We start from the raw sequence: 13,061 nt of genomic DNA on the forward strand, positions 1-13,061 counted from the left end.
TTCGGCTACTAAATAAGACTGAGTCCAGCAACGAGTTTCGACATGAACAAGCTCTGATAGTGGTAATCAGGTTTCGGCGTCAAGCATCACGTACCATACCCCCAACTTGAGTCACAATTTGATTGCAAGCCCGCAGTATGTGTGTAAGCGTGTAGCCAATATAAGCGCCAATGCTCTGATAAGGATACCGTGAAGATAGGGATAGTCGCGCGAAGTCAATTGATACGACATCGGACACTGATGACGAACGAAGGCGTCGAGCGAGGCGAACATATGGTAGATTATAGTGGTTTTTTGTTGAAGTCGGCTGAAATTAGTGCAATCCCAGCGTAGTCCAGAGCATTTATCGCTGCGTTTTGACGCGACGCCTTGTCTGGGCATGCACACATAACAAGACGATGAGCCGGCAATAGGGCTTCCGGCAACTGATATCTTCCAATGGCCGATCAGTCAATAGGCCAACCACTATCGGCTGAACGGATGATAGGGCTGTGAAGTGTCAGCCAATGTTAGTTTGTTATTGGCTATAGCAAGTATGTATGTATGTATGTATAAATACATATTTATTTACTTTTTAAAGGTGATATGAACTTTTGTGATAAGTTTTAATCAGGAATTGAGCACTGCGGTTTTAACATTGGAATTTGTATTAGTTATTTTATTTCAATTCGTTATGTTGTGTGCGCTCCATCGTCACTTAGTTAGTTGTTTGTATGGATGATAAAAATGAAAACGTGCTCGTTTTTTATAGATTCTTTTCCCGGGTGGTAGGCGGTCATAAGTGTTTGCTGTTAGTCGTTGGCGTACAGTAAGCAAAGTGGGTAGCGTCGCGCCGTACTACCAAATAATTTAACTTGCATTTGTATGCGCTCGTACTCGTCGGTGATTCCGTTTAAGCAGACCAATCGCGTGTGTGAAGATTTATGTTGTTGTTGCGTATGCTGCAGCCAGCTACATATCCTCGTGCTGTTGGCATATGTGTTACTGATTTCGAGTGGGAATTCGTGAGTGTTTAATCCCGGTTAGCCGCATGATTATCGAGCACACCGGGGTGTGAATGCGGCTGGTTGGGCGTGATGCTGTAAAACCGAACCTAATTTGTGGGTGTGACGTGGAAAACGCCTTTGGGCTCATGTTTGCAATATTCATGCGAATATATCAAAGCACTTACATATCTGCACACATATGTTGTATACCTTGATACTTCGAGGCGTTGCATATGTAGTTGTATGTGTGTGAAGTTATGTTTCATTTTGCGTTGCACGTAACGCGGTGTATTGGAATTCAGTGGCGGCTAACGCTAACTCTAACTTTAACCCTTTATGAGGCACACGTTCACGTGGTTAGGTTGTACCAACACAGCTGTGGGGAAATGCCAATACGACAGCCAAGTCGAATATACTGACGATGCGCAACGAAGTGAGTTGACAATTATTGCCAATAAACACCGTGTACGCCTTCTAAATGCGTGTACATAAATGTAGAAATGAAAAAAAAAATGTGTGTTTGTACGTACATATGTATATATACATGTACATATGCGTATGTGTATATTTAAAGCGGCTAGTATTGTATTTAAGCACTTTTAAAAGTGTACACGTGAAATATTTTTTTGCTACGTTACTTGGTGCCACAGTCGTTCGGTTTTCTGCTTTGAGTCTCCAGATGCCCACTAAAATGCAATTACTTCGGAATTGTTGTGTCGACATGTGGTGGTGCTCAAGCCACAAAATTACCCGCAGACGCCCCCAATTATTGTGAAAAACGGAGAATTATGTGTAAATGTTTTGATTTAATGCATATAAATATGTCATACTTACATATATACATACATATGTATATAATAAAGTATGCACCTCTGTATGTACATATTGATATTGTAGTGTGTAAATATTAGTTCACTCGAACTTAAACTTGTGAATTTTGAAGCGATTTTAAGCAGTGGTTTCAGCTTTTTCCAAGCTTCTCAGCAGGGTAGCGAATTTTTTTAAAAAAAAATTGTTTAAAAAAAATTGTTTAAAACATTTTCTTAATTAAAAATTTGCAAAAAAAATTTAATTTTTAATTTCAAAATCAGAATTAAAAATTGACAACATAAAGTATTGAATATATGGGGTAGAACACGCAGTTCAAAAATTCAAATTCAAAAACTATTTTTTTATATTACTTTTAATTATAAATTTAGAATTGACATTTTTTTTTCCAATATAATATCTTGGTTGAAAATTTTAAAATAAATTTTCGGTATAATATTACAAAAATTGATCCCGTAGTCGATCTTCACTAGCACCTTGGAAAAAAGTGACTGAGAAGAAGAAGACTTTTCTGCTTCAAATTATGCCAATCTAAGGACTAAACAAATTATTATTACAATAGATTAATACAGGGAGAATGATCAAAGGATTAGTCAAAATTTTGGTTTTTGACAAAATCTTTCGCTTTCGCAATAAAAAGGCACTTAAGCCTTAAAGCTTCAATAGGGTTAAGAGGTCGATTCTAACCGAAACTGCTTAGAACGCCGGTACGTTGTGGTATCTTAAACTGCTATATAATAGATTTGAAGATCCTTGAAAATGGACAGGGTTCGCCGAAATACCGAGATTCGTCAACGTCATTTTTGCAAAGGCTGGACAATGAAGGAGAAAGTGTCTGGATGTTTCCAACTCAACCTACTCCTTACAACTTTTATAACTAGCCTCCGACAAGATTTTAAGCCTTAACTCATGAATGCCTATTGGACAGTGCTCTGTAAGAACTCCTACATTTGCGGCAAGATGAACTTTGCTCAAGGCATGAAGTACAGTAGATCTTGTGCGGGTCGTCAACCAGTGCCTGATAAGCACACGCGAGGTCCATAAGTCCAAACGCAAGGTGCCTCTATACCATTCTTATGTAAGCGGGGCCTGGTCACTCTACAGGCACTCTAAAGCTAAGATTGTCGGAGAGCTTCTTACAGAAAACTCCCCCTCTAACATTCCCTCCTAACTTTAACCTATCCTTGAAAAAGCGCACTTTTTTATTCCTATGAAATGTGCCTCAACTCTAGCGACCTCTCCCCATGCACATACCAGAGTAGGTTTATGTGTTACATGGGTTTCCTCGGGCAAAAAACAGCCTTTTTTTAACAATTTTTTTTCTCACAAAAATGAAATATTTTATTAGAGTTTTTTATTGTTACAAACATATACTATTAACAAAGAAATTCTGAAATTTTTGGAAAACAATACTTTAATCACGACCATTGCGACGCCATTTCCGGTGACCACTCGGAAAAAAGATGCTCCGCGTTGGCAGGATAACTACCTACTGGATCATCTAAAGTGAAAAAATACGTGTTAAGCCCTTAACTTAGAAGATAGACGAAGAAAAAAACAGAAAATTGGATTTTTGGCAAACATTTTTACAAAAAATTAAAATTTCTCGAAATTTTTTTTAAATAGACCTCTATAAAATTTCATGAAGATCGGTTAAGTAGTGCTCAAGAAATATAGCCAACCGACTTCAAAAACACAGTTTTGAGAAAAAGTTACGAGAAAAACGCGTTTAAAGCTAGGCTTAGTAGTTAGCCCCGAGCGCACAAGTTCTCAAGGCTGTATCTCTGAAACTACATATTAATCGGATCGACTTGAAAATTTAGGACAATATTCCAGAGAAGTTTGAAATTTTAATAAGATAATAAAAACAAATCCATTTTTTGAACCCCGTAAACCCATGTAACCCCTTAAAAAATCGAAAAATATTGTCAAAATCTTATTCTTTCCATCATTACCTGAAAATTTTGCCAATATCGAAGATGCTCATTAGAAAATTTCTAGTCTATCTTTCTAGACTTTTTGAGAAATTATTTTCACTGAGTCAGAAAACCAGTTTAAAGTTTTGGCAGCCGATTACACGAAGTTAAAAAGTTCTAAAAAATCGCTCATATCTCGAAAACTATTTGCCGGATCAAAATACATGTAAATTCCACATAAAGTTTTTTTTTTTGATTCACAAGTGGATAAATTAAAATGTTTTCTCGAGACCAATACATATTATGTAGATATTAATGTTTTCGGCAAGTGGAACATTTTCCTTGGCTCTGATTTGGATCTGGCTGTGATGTCTGCATTACCAAAGTTCATTAAAATAGAATTAATTGCATTTTCTGTTATATCTATGTATGTATGTATATATGTTTATGTATATTTTGACCTTGAACAACAGCGGAAGCATGGCGTTGTTTAAGAAAAGCACTCCAAATAGTGTTTATGTACCATATGGAGTAATATGCTAAATGTAAGGAACAACACAACTACAAAGAAACTGGCATGAAAGTAAAACAACAAATATGAAGGACATAGTGACTAAGCGAAAACATAAAACAAACGTCTTCTCGTCCGCATTTAATAAAACAAAAGATGTGAAAATATTGTACATATAACAATACAGCAGAAATCAAAAACATATACCGCAAAAACAAAAATGTTTAAATAAAACAGAAAATAAAGCCGAAAAATAGCATACAAATAGCTGAGTAAAAGTAAATTAATGAATCACAACATGAGGCATACACACGCTCCAACTATTTTGTGTGGATACGACTCGAGGGTGTTCGTCAAAGAAAAATAAAAAAAAAAACAAAACAAGAATCGTAACAACACCAAGGCAAACAAGAGCAAACCAAACCAAATAAACGAATTAATTGTAAGTGAAGTTCTACAAAAGAAGGAATGTGTTCATAAGCACGCTAGGCTGTGTTCACACACAAAGTGTTTATCGGGAACTTCTCTTCTACTGTTGCACATTGGCATTGTGTTTATACGAGCGATTTTTTGCATGCATTCTTCTAACAATTCTGAAAATTTTCTACGCTTTATATTACGTAACTCAAAAGTATCTTTCCTGTTTTCCTATACTTCATTTTCTAGAAGATTTCTGTTTTTGTATCCTGAACAGGGTAACATACATATATTAAGGGGTTACATGAGTTTCCTCGGGTAAAAAAATGCCTTTTTTCAAAAATTTTTTTCTCATATAAAAAATTAAATATTTTGTGAGAATTTTTTGTTGTTACAAACTTACACTATTAGTAAAGGAATTCTGAAATTTTTGGAAAAAAATATTTTAAACTCGGCCATTGGGATGCCATTTCCGGTGACCCCTCGGAAAAAAGATGCTCCCGCGTTGGCAGCATAACTCTTTACAGGATCATCTAAAGTGAAAAAAAATACGTATTTTAGTTAAAACCTTAACTTAGAATTTGTACGAAGCAAAAAAAAAAACATAAAAAGTGGACTTTTGGCAGACATTTAAAAAAACCAAAATTTCAGTGAAAATTTTTTTTCAAACAGTTGTAATCGAAAAAAATCCTTCGTCCAAATCTTTAAGAATTGTATCTCAAAGACCTGTGTAAAATTTCATGAAAATGGGTTGAGTAGTTAACGAGAAATCTTGCCAACCGACTTGTTGTGTACCAACGGTTTCGAGAAAAAAGCGTTTAAAAACGGCGCAATTAGCCTAGCTAGCCTCAAACGCACAAGTTCTCAAGGCTGTATCTCCGAAACTTTTACTCGCATCAACTTTAAAATTTAGGACAATATTCTTGCGGTGTTGTAGAATTTAATAAGATAATAAAAAAAATCGATTTATTGAAATCTTTAAACCTATGTAACCCCTTAAATTTTCGACGAAGATTCCAGAAGGTAATGTCGAAGAATCTGTATAAAATATAGGGTGACAAGCTCAGCCGATTTAGACATGTCCGAATATGCGCAAACTAGTCCCTTAATTATTGAGTTGTGGATCTGAAATTTTGCACACGTTACTTTATGCCTAAGAAGCTGCTTATTTGTCGGAATCACTGAAATCGGATCACTATAACATATAGCTGCCATACAAGCTGGCCGATGAAGTCCTTATATGAAAAACGTTTTTATTTGACGACATATCTTTCGCAGTCTTTCCTACAAACTGTGAGTTGCCGCAACAAACGTATCCTAGTATCAACCACCACTTATGTGTATTCATCCATATATACGTATGTATACTTATGTATAAGTGAACACACCTAAATATCTATAGGCATGTTTACTAATTTCGTATATATTCATTTACCAAGTGCGCATGCTTACACGCTTATATGTATGTATCTAGTGTCATGTATACGAATACATACATACATATGTACATAGGGATAACTAAGCAATTGAACATTTTATACGAAGAATTTTTAGGAACATTACTGAAGTAACCCCAACAACCACAATAATTAGCACATAGCGGACGCATACTTATGAACTCACGTACGCCTGCGCATTGGCTCAACGAGTATCGAGTGCGACGCCTGCACGTGTCGCCTCTACCTGTGGTCATTAACCATGTTTATCGCTTATTTGCCAGGATATGTCAGGTTCGCTTTCCATTTCATTTGTCCTCCGTCACTTGTGCCTATCTATTTGTCTGACCGTCACTGTGTTTGCTCACTAAACGTTCGCCCCGTCATAGTTAATTGACGTTTGTGTCTTGCAATGCGTTGTTTGTTGTTATTACTTAAACAAGACAACAAAAGCAGTGTCCTTTTTTTTTGCATGTAAGGGACCTGCTTGTGGCAAATGCAGGAAACAAGTAATAAACGGCAGAAATTAAGTGGTGAAGGCTTGGTTGAATGCAATGACCTAACTAGTATTTCATCTCATTGAAAAGTCAGTAGCTAATAAAACCCCAAATTGTTGTTAATTATAAAGGATTTGCCGTAAAGTCATTGCTTTTGGTACGGAAATAGTTTGTGACTGTTTTGTGAGGAAGTGTGTACAAAGTGTTCATATGAATCATGATCTTGGAATTTGTGAGTTGCACTATTAAAGCCCAGTTCCGATTTTCATGACTAATTTCCCATAATTTATTTTCTTTTTAAGTGGATATATGTACATATATTGAAACGTAGGCGTACTATTTATTCGTATGAAATAGAGAGCTCTTAATAAATATTCTTAGACACCATTTTCAGAATTTTCATTAACATTGCTACTGCTTAAGGCTTTATACTCACTTCTGGACTTCAAGAAATCGATTATTCTATTTGTATCGTTTACATGTTCCACGAAAATTTCAAGTAGATTCTTTAAAGTGTTTCGAAGATATGAGCGCATTCGTAAGAATTTTTCAATTCAGCGAAACCGATCAGTAAAATCGGCTCCAAAAATTATAAACGCGTTCTTCTATGGTTTTAGAGTCCACTCCAGCTCTGGAAGTATTCGACGCTGTACCCGCCGGGGAAGCAGAGGAAGAGGAAGACCTCCACTCCGTTGGAAGGACTGTTGGTTTTAGAGTCGGTGAATGGACGAAAGCACTCCAGCTCTGGAAGTATTCGACGCTGTACCCGCCGGGGGAAGCAGAGGAAGAGGAAGACCTCCACTCCGTTGGAAGGACCAAGTGGAGAAGGACCTGGCTACGCTTGGAATATCCAATTGGCGCCACGTAGCGAAAAGGAGAAACGACTGGCGCGCTGTTGTTAACTCGGCTATAATCGCGTAAGCGGTGTCTACGCCAATTAAGAACAAGAAGAGAAAATTTTCACCGAAAAGGGCTGAATCGATCGATAGATGTAAATTCGAAGAAATAATCTTTTCACAAAAAACGGCAAATACAAAAAAATCAAAATTTTATCAAATTCTTCGAGCATTGTCAGTATTAGTTTACTATAATAATACATTTCTTTTTGGTTTTTAGATAATTTTAAGAAAAAAAGTCTTTGTACCCTCAGATAACTTTTTTAGTACTATAGAAGGGCTACGGAAACAAGGATTCCAAAATATGGTACAAATGAAGGAAACGCAATTTTATTTTTAAAAATAAATGAAAGATTATTAAAGTAAATTCTGTAAAAGTGTATTATGTTTATTATGTCTGGTTAGCAGCCATCTATCGGTTAAGGGGTTACATGGGTTTACGGGTTTAAAAAATCAACTTTTTTATTATCTCATTACCTCTAGAATATTGTGCTAAATTGAGAAGTTGATCCGAGGAATAGTTTCGGAGATACAGCCTTGAGAACTTGTGCGCTCGAGGCTAGCTTGACTAAGTGCGCCGTCTTTAAACGCGTTTTTCTCGAAACTATGTTTTTGAAGTCAGTTGGCAAGATTTCTAGAGAAGTATTCAACCGATCTTCATGAAATTTTGCACAGGTCTTTGAGATATAATTCAATTTTTCCCTTCGTTTAAGTTCTAAGTTAAGATTTTAATTCAAATAAAATATTTCATTCTTTATGTGAGGAAAAAATGTTGAAAAAAAGGTTGTTTTTACCCGAGGAGACCTATGTAACCCCTTAAGTGTTAATGAAACCTCCTTCTTTCGGTAAGAAACTTTTTTTTTTGTAACCAGAACTTAACCGACAGATGGCTGCTAACCAGATATTGAGAAACGAACCTTAAATGATAAGCCGATATCTCAAATAGCTAGGGTGAAACCGCCCATTTCAATCAGATCCATAAGTTTAGTCTTTAAATGCTTTTCAATTAAATCCATCAGTTTTTCGAACGTTGTTCAAACGGCCATTTGCATAGAATTCTGTTTTAGACGTCACCATATTGTCAGATTAAGTTTTTCCACTGTTAGTCATTGTACCAACAATATGTATCTTCTGGAAAGGTTTCGGTTTTATCCACGACCGGAATCACTGAAGCAGTAGAGGAGCTTTGTTTTATGCGCACTCGAAAAATATTTAATTTCTTTCTTCAAAAATTTTACTACATTTAACTTAAAATATCTATAGATATACCTTTAAAAAATTGAAAGCAATTGATACAGTTATTTTTCAAATTAAGAAAAATAAGTTTTAGTTATGCTGTCTTTTGCCTTTTGTAAGGCAAACTGATCGAAATCGGCCAATTTATGATGAGGCTCGTTTCTGGCTGAATGGCTTCGTCAATAAGCAAAATATGCGTTATTGGTCAGGCAGCAATCCACACGTACTCCATGAGTCACCATTGCTGAATATAATTTTTGTTTGATTAAATCCTAATTTTCATTCGAGTATGTGTAATAGTGCGTATTACATAATGTTGGAAAAGGCTTACGGTGCTTTTGATTGATATACATAAATTACTCAAAGAGGGTCGAGAGCGCGTTGACGACGAACCACGTCCATTACGGTCATCAACGTCAACTGCTGATCAACACGACAATAAAACAAAGAAATTGGGGCTTGAGAATCGACGATTAACAATCAGCTTCTAGTGGCGTGGTTGGAATATCGGAAGGAACAGTGAAAACCATTTTGAAAGTTCATTTGGGTCTAGAAACAGTGAAAACACGATTGGTTCCAAAATCACCAAATTTTTTCGAAAAGCAGCGTTACGTTTACGTCAGTCAAAAAATGCTTTCCGTTTACCGAAATGTCATGGAACTATTATTACTGGCGATGAGCCTTAGAAAAAACGTTGCATCGAATGTATTAGGGTCAAGGGGGATTACTTTGAGGATACGACATAGATTTTGAAGCGTAAATTAAGAATTTTAAAAATATGAACAAAGTCTTACTACTTTTTGCTCATAGTAGTATTTACATACATACATATGTACATATAACTTATATTCAGAATTGAACTACTTTTACGATTATAGTACATTATGGCGTCGCCATTTTAAGAAATGGAAAAATATAATATATTATATACACACATGTACATACACATTATTTAAAAGTATTTCTTGCTTATATGCTGTTTTCAAGTGAATAATTGAAATAAATTCTTATTTGCGTGAAAAAAATTCTTAAAAAAATAACATTATATTATAAATCACTTTGTTTTGCAACAGCCAGTCGCCTGTTGCCTGCCTCTGCGCAGCTCGGCTTTTTAAAACGCTTACAGTTCAGTACAGTTCATTTCAAGCAACTAAATGCGAGTATTAAAATGAAATATAAAATACATATTCATGTTTTATTAAATATGAATATATTTTTTCAAGTAATTCTGTTTGCTTGTGTATTTAAAGGCAATTGTTTTTGTTGAACTTTGACAGGAAATCGCACGACAAATAAGTTTAATACGAAAGCAAGCGCCTTTAAGTGTATGTATGTACATATGTATATGTATACATACAAATATAGCAATGTACATACATAACTGTGTGTTTGCTTGCGGGTATACATATACAGCGCTAGTGGCAAGCGCAATGTTACAATTTCTTTTGTTTTCCAAACCCAACCGAAGCAAAAAGGCGAATCACTCAAGCTTCACTAAAGCCTGGACGGCTATGATTCTTTAAGAAATACTGTATTTATACACTTTGTGGTGATAAGCTGAAACTTGCGACCAGCAATTATTATATTGCGCTTATGTGTGTCTATACACACACATACCTACAGCTGCATTTACATATGTAGTGCACTTAAACTTACTAGACTATTTATATGTATGGTGGCAGTGACGTAGACGAAAGGAATAGGTGCTGTGAATTCCTCTCTAGGACCACTAGGAAGTCGAATAATACGTAAAATATAGATAAAAGCATGAACATTGATTACCGAAATACCGAAAATTATTCCTAAAAATCCATGGGCTTGGAATTAAGGGGTTACATGCGTTTACGGGTTTCAAAAATCGATTTTTTTTATTATGCTATTAAATTCTACAACACCTTTAGAATATTGTCCTAAATTTTCTAGTTGATCCGAGTAAAAGTTTCGGAGTTACAGCCTTGAGAACTTGTCCGCTAGAGGCTAGCGCCGTCTTTAAATCCGTTTCCTCGAAACAGTGTTTTTGAAGTCGGTAGGCAAGATTTATCGAGAACTACTCAACCGATCTTTATGAAATTTTTTTATCGATTACAACTATTTAAAAAAATATGTGTAAAAAATATACTGTAATTTTCATATTTTCGTAAAAATGTCTACCAAAAATCCAGTTTTCTGTTTTGTTTTTCCTTCGTCCAAGTTCTAATCTAAGTTAAGGTTTTAACTAAAACACGTATTTTTTCACTTTAGATGATCCAGTAAGGAGTTATGCTGCCAACGCGGGTGTATCTTTTTTCCGAGCGGTCACCGGAAATGGCATGGTTTAAAATATTTTTTTCCAAAAATTTGAGAATTTCTAATAATTCTAATAAAATATTTAATTTTTTATTCTTTTACTTATAAAAGTAACTGTTGTATATTGCCGATTGGCGTTAATTTGTTAAATAAATAAATAAATAAATAAGTAAAAAAATTGTTGAAAAAATACTGTTTTTTACCCGAGGAAACCAATGTAACCCCTTAAATACTTTTATGGGGATCAGTTCCATAGTCGGTTGAGAGGAATATTTTTTTTATTATAATTATGCATATATGTATATGTCATATTTATGCATATAGTATATTTTCCAATGTACATGCAAATATGTATGATTGGGCATTTGGTTGACTTGTTGCTGTGCACTGACCGTTGTAAAGCTACATATTGTAAATACATATGTAAAAGCGTGTATGTATATGGTATGTGTGGTTAATGCCTTGCGGTATTGTGACCGTCTTATGCGTTATTATTTACAAGTTTTCCATGCCATTATGGCACTGAACAAATGTTATAAATAAAAATATTAATTTTCATATTTAAATATAATATATATATGTGTATGCACCAAGGCGTGCTGTGGTTTATGGCAAATAAGTTGCTATGAAAAATATTACACCAACGGCGTTTTAGTTCTCAGTTAGTTGATATAATGACTGTATAATTTTCAAATTTTTCGAGAAAAAAATCTATTGCTTTCTTATTATATTGTACTATGGCTTTTCTAATGCATGCATGGATTTTTTCCTCCATCAACTAAGAATGCGTAGGGTATATGATTTATAAAGCTTTGTGGCCACATTTAATTTAAGATCATTAGCAATGCACTCAGAATTTATTGTAACTACGAACGTTTTGAAGTGGCTATTTATTATATTATTGTTATTACTACACACCAAGAGGAATATTTTCTAACTGCGTGTACATTTCAAAGACAATAAGTCAGTTTGACAAAAAAATATATACAATATTTTGAAGATGTAGGTTAATAGGGTTCGCTGTGAGAACTTGCTGTCCATTATATAAGCGCCATTCTTGTATAAATCAGTGACAAAGGAATTTTTGTTAAAGAAACAAATTTTATATAAAGCAACACCAAAAACTTTACTATATTTTCAAGTATAATGAATTTGGTTAACAGTTAAGGGATTTTAAATATAACATTCCTACGAAAAAATTTATATTAAAAAATTCTCCAGCGCAAAGCTACCTGTTATATACTAATGAAACGGATCATATATTTTTAAAAAACATAAAAACGGTTAAGGCGTTAGGTAGTTTCCTCGAGATAAAAAACGGCTTATTTTCAATATTTTTTTCATTTAAAAAATTAAATATTTTATTTAAACTTCCAAAAGAGAAATATTTCAAAACGATTTTGCGAAAAAAGGAAAATATTCAAAAAATTGTTCCTCCACGTTGACAGCAGAACTTCTTGGAGAGTTATCTGAAGTAAAGAGAAAAAATATAGGTTTTTGTTAAGACCATAAACTTGGTTTTGGACGAAGGAAAAACAAAAAGTGAAAATTGATTTGAAATTTTGGTTTCTTCGCACCAGAATCGACAGTTTTTTTTTTTTTGAAAGTGAGCCTCATCGAAGAAGCTGATTTTCTTCATTATTTGTTACTATTTTTATAATAAAATTTAATAATTTGTAAACGTTGTTCTTGCGTACATATGTATATCTTTCCATGAAATGAAATTGTAAACATTACTGAATACAACAAGAAAAATTATAGATCGTGGCATATTAAAAATGGCCGACACTTAGAAATCATATCTGCGCTATTGGAAAACTCGATAGCTGTATGTATTTCACCACAAAAATCCTTCGTTCGAGACCTTGTAAACTTTTGAGGTATAGTGTAAAACTTCATTAAGACCAGCTAAGTACTTCGCGAGAAATCTTGACAATCGACTTTCAAAACACAGTTTCGAGAAAACTTCTTCTAAAGTTTTAAGATTTTCAAGGCTATGTCTTCAAAAGTAGTGCTTGAATCAACTTGAGCATTCATGACAATATTCTGGAG

General features: G+C 34.5%; 1 protein-coding gene across 6 annotated transcripts in view; it reads left to right on the forward strand.

The window, feature by feature from the left end:
• Positions 1–696: 696 nt before the first annotated feature.
• LOC126751421 (box A-binding factor) overlaps positions 697–13,061 on the forward strand; it is a 54,030-nt gene continuing 41,665 nt past the window's right edge. For 2 of the 6 annotated variants that reach the window (XM_050461672.1, XM_050461673.1), the window contains exon 1: positions 697–1,419. The gene's annotated coding sequence lies outside the window, so the exon portion shown is untranslated. The remainder of the gene's footprint in view (positions 1,420–13,061) is intronic. The other 4 variants (XM_050461668.1, XM_050461669.1, XM_050461670.1 and 1 more) reach the window with 3 other exon arrangements.

The sequence above is a fragment of the Bactrocera neohumeralis genome, chromosome 2, assembly GCF_024586455.1.
Source record: "Bactrocera neohumeralis isolate Rockhampton chromosome 2, APGP_CSIRO_Bneo_wtdbg2-racon-allhic-juicebox.fasta_v2, whole genome shotgun sequence".
In the NCBI taxonomy this organism is placed as follows: Eukaryota; Metazoa; Arthropoda; class Insecta; order Diptera; family Tephritidae; genus Bactrocera; species Bactrocera neohumeralis.